Source organism: Adiantum capillus-veneris, chromosome 4, assembly GCF_014529385.1.
Source record: "Adiantum capillus-veneris isolate H3 chromosome 4, ASM1452938v2, whole genome shotgun sequence".
NCBI lineage: Eukaryota > Viridiplantae > Streptophyta > Polypodiopsida > Polypodiales > Pteridaceae > Adiantum > Adiantum capillus-veneris.
The window spans coordinates 56149894-56154710 of NC_140934.1; positions in this window are offsets into that span (position 1 = coordinate 56149894).

Consider the following 4817-nt stretch of genomic DNA (forward strand, 5'->3'; position numbering starts at 1 on the left):
GCTCTTGCGTTAAAGCTTCAAGAGCAGACACAAGCTTCCGAGCAAATCTGCACAAAATACAATTAAATTTCATAAGAGACTTTTAACAAAATTCTATGCGATGTCGAACAAAATACAAAACCTCTTACTTACGTACTTCACCATGAAATCCATGGGATGAATTAGCAAGGTAGCACCGGTTTCATTCAAGGTGTAAGAGAACAAGACTCCAATGAACGCTGTTACAAATAAACATAAGCAAAACATATGTCATCTCAACAAATTAGAGTTCAAGATAAAATAATTTCACAATTGAAAACATTGCGTACCCTTCATGATAAGCCAGAACAAAAAAAAATGGCCTCTCCATGTTCGCTGACTGGAACCAGTCAACTACTTCCACTAAAGATGTATCCATGTATCCTTGGCCGTCAAAACGACCGAGAGGTTCGAGTCAAGGACGGCGACATCATCTTGCATATTCCAAGGCAAATTTGAAACTACAAAACTGTAAAGAAATTCGTGTCATACAAAATTGAATATATTAAAAGAATTTAATGTGAAAAAAAGAATAGCACGCACCAAAGCAAGGAATTGATGATTGAGTCTGTGAGTTCCCTCATCCGGTTCTATAAAATTGCATTCTCGTGGGGGTGATAGGGAAAATACAGAATGCGTCCCCACACAGGAAGGCCAACATGGAAATAGGGAAACAGCAATGACAAATCATCAGCGTTGGCGTCGCTTATGGCATCTGCCATTTGTTCCTCCATCATCTCAAGGCGTAACTGCTCCAATCTTTCACTTATCGCATTCTGTTGTGTCCCGCTTGGTGTTGAGACGGGTGTTGTATCGATGCATTTGTGTAGACACTTCATGAACTTTGACCTTGTCAATAGGTGGTATTCTAAGAATATTGTCCATCTTTCGGTCTGAAATACCGGCAGGCGGTATTGTTTTCTCATACCTGAACCTGAGAAGGCAAAGTGTGTTGATGTCTCACGGCATCAATGTTGTCCTATGGGCGTGGGCCGAGAGAATGTAGCTGTCTTGGAAAAGCTCTACAAAAAAAATCCTCGGTGGTCTCATGCAAGCACCCCATTGCACTTCGAGACCACCGAAAATTTAGGTTGTGTTGCTCGCAAATCTCGCGAACAACTCTTTGGAATGGCAGTTTAGGTATTGCCAATGAAATGTGCTTTTGGAGCTTACAAAGTTCGACTAAAATGCTCCTATTCTGCTCGTATCTTCTTCTTCGCATTGTTGCCCGTAATTGTGGCATGGTCTTGCCCGGAATCACCTGCGATGTTGACGGTTGCACTGTAGACGAGCTAGCCTGGCCCTGCGGACCGGACTGGCCAGGATAAACCTTCCTTGCTGTTTGCTTTGTGCGGGCCATGATCTGAACGAGGAGAATGCGAGGAAATATAGAAATCTGGATGTGGGTAAAAACGCAGAGTGACTAGAGACACTTCGGAAAAAACGAAGAGAAAAAAAAAAGGGGGGGGGGGGGGGGGGGGGGGGGGGGGGGAAGAGACGGCTACATTAATCATGACATTGCGAGGTATGACGGGAAGCGTGCGAGCATAATGATTACGTGCCACGTGGCACATCGGGACACAACACGATATTGGTGGTGCCAAAATTAGTGGCACTGCCTATTCGCGGTGTGGCACGACGAGGAAAGAAGCGCACCAATGGGTTGCCCTAGCAAAACCGGTATGTCGCGGCACAACACGAGGAGGCGGACCTGAGTATTCTGGACTGGCCGTATCGCGTTATGACGTGACAACAAGTTGTCGCGCCAAAACGCGATAGCGGTGCTTTTGTGGAGCGGCGGCACCAGTTTCGCGTTGTGGCACGACCATTTCACGACGGTTGACACGTGGCGTAATCATCACGGTGAGACTGCATGATGTATGGGTGGCACGAAAAAAAGGCTTCGCTGCACAACGCGAGGAAGCGGACTTGAGTCCTCTGGACTGGCCGTATCGTGTTATGACGCGACAACAAGCTGTCATGCCAAAACGCGATAGCGGTGCTTTTTTGGAGTGGCGGCACCAGTTTCGCGTTGTGGCGCGACCGTTCCACAACGGCTGACACGAGGCGTAATCATCACGATGACTGCATGATGCACGGCGGCCCCATGATGCATGTCAATCGATTTCATCAATGTCCTCGGGAGTCCTATAAATATGACTTGCTCCCCTATTTGCCCTTTGTTTGGATGTTGTGCTCTCTCATCTATCTTCGCTTTTGAATTTCCGTTATGGACCCCTTCAATGTTGAAGCAGAGGAGGAAGTGCCTTGCTCTCAGGATGCCCCCCAAGACAAAATATCTCATTTTCTATACCACATTGGGCTTCAGCAGCGCGAGACAGAGATCAGGCCGATGTTCAATCCAGATTTTTCTCTGCATGAGTGGATTGTCTCCGTGCAACATTACCTATCAGGTTTTGAGCAGACCTACCAGCAGCAAACGTCCGGTGGCACTGTCGAGATACAAGGAGTTCGTTTTGTTCACATGAAGGATATCACTTCGGACTCCTCCAAGAAACACATATTTTCTAGGAGTTGCCTTAAGCTGCCAGTGCACTTGCGGATAACAGACTACAAGTGTACACTTCATAACTGCAAGTGAAGGATATCAATTCGGACTCCTCCAAGAAACACATATTTTCTAGGAGTTGCCTTAAGCTGCTAGTGTACTTGCGGATAACAGACAACAAGTGTACACTTCATAACCGCAAGTGTCGAGTGGTTGAATATTATGCAGGTTTTATTTTATATTTGCATTTAATTTTGGATGAGCATGTTGATGCTCCAGAGGCCTTGCTAGAGGATCAGACTAGGGAGGGTCAAGAGCCCAAGTCTCGGGGAAGCCTTGCCTTGCAGGTTTCATAGGGATTCCAGCTTCAGGAGAGTGCTTTGCCTACTAGTGTTCTACCTACCATACCTATTGGTGATTTGCAGTATGTCATGCTTAACGACATTATGGAGCTTTTTTGACCTTCGAGAGGACTATTGCCTTGCCATTGTGGCACAGAATCTCGAAGAGGATGATGTTTTCATTGACCCTGAGCACGACAAGCATTCTGTTATAGATGCCCATGTAAATGACGATGAGTTCGTTGACCCCGCAAGTGCACTTGTGATGATTTACAATGATGTTGCTAGGTATGAGCGCACGCTTCCAACAGAAAAGGAGTTCATGGAAGTGCAAAAAAAGCTAGGGATTGAAGAAATGGGTAAGGCAAGCACTTCTTCATCATCTTTGGCCTCAACCTCCAATGCGCCCACTGGAGGTCAGGGCGGCATCAACCTATTGAATGAGGACTTACTTGAGGAAGATGAAAACCAGAAGGTAATCTTTTTTTATTTGCCTTACCTTTTTGGTTTCTACTTATCTCATTTCATAACTTTAATTTGTTGCAGTTGGTGGTCTATGATGATACCTTCATTCCTCGCCCTCATGGACGAGGCATAGGAGATTTAGGGAAGAATTCCTCTCTCGGCCAATACTTAAAGAATCTAAAGTATCCGAGTTTTTTGGTCTTCCATTCGTCCTTCTCCAATGACAACGCGGAGCTACCCTTGATGACGTTGAAGACACTTTCAAGATATTTAGGAGGGGCCGTCATTAGGTGGAACACAAATAAAAAATAATGCTTTAGAAAAAAAGGTCGCATTGTATATGTTTGGCCAAGGGCCATGAATGTATGGTTTGCGTAGTCGCTATTTTTTGACCCAAGCAGCATATGGTTTGGCATGCGAAATCACTGACCCTATGCAATTACTAGAGTATGACAAGCATGCTATGTTTCGTAATAAACAACCAATTGTGCATCTGCCTACTGAAGAAATGTCTCTTGTGGCTGTGGAGGTGGAGACAAATGTACTGTCGACAAACGAACCTGCAGGACTAGGTTGCAAAAGACCAAGGCAAGAAGAAGACGATAACACACAGCAGGCAAAAAGGCCAGAATATTTTGTAACTTTTCCTGACAAAGATGAAGAATAGAGAAGCTCCAATGTATATTGTCGATGCCAAAAAATAGTATATTTTCTATCAAAACAATGAGTACATTATGTTTCTCACTTTTGTGACTGGTTGTCTTCTCTTGGCACAAAAAATTATATTGTGTTACAATGTGCTATCTTTAGGAAGTCTCAAACAACTTGGGTCGGAGTTGTCCAAGTTTTTCCAATGCGTTCTTTTTGAAGTCGCCACTCTGCATATCGCGATGCCGCAGAAGATGCCTCCCATTTTCCTTCTTCCGTCGTTTGCTTGCGAATCTCATTGCTTGGCCAATCTGACTGTCTTTGACACATTCCTTTTGGTGTGTTCTATGCATAAGTTTTTGATAAGTCCATTGATGTAGTTCCTCCAAACTGTTGGCTTTGTTTGCACCACCTCCGTGACGAGTGTGGCTGAAATAGCCAGTACGGGCTTGGTAGTGAGTTTTCTCCACACCTTGTGTAGACCATATAGCCAAGCTACCATACTGCCTAGCAAACCAAGGCATGTGGTTGCATATGATATGCTGCAAAAAACACCATCCTATTGTTTATATGTAAATATATAACCACAATTTTATCAAATAAAGTAATATACCATGTAATGAGTTATGTGTTGATTTGTCCATGCAGCTATGAAAGACCTGTGGAAGGTCTCCAGAGCGTCTTGAAACAATGTATAGTCAGTATCTCCCAAGTATTGAGCTTGCAAAACTTGAGTATGGAATCCAAACTTTTCCACACGTTCGCTTTGTGAGTCCTTGCTGCACCATTGTCAGTGTGGTGAACCACTGCATTGTGCAGGTTTCTCCACCGGTTGT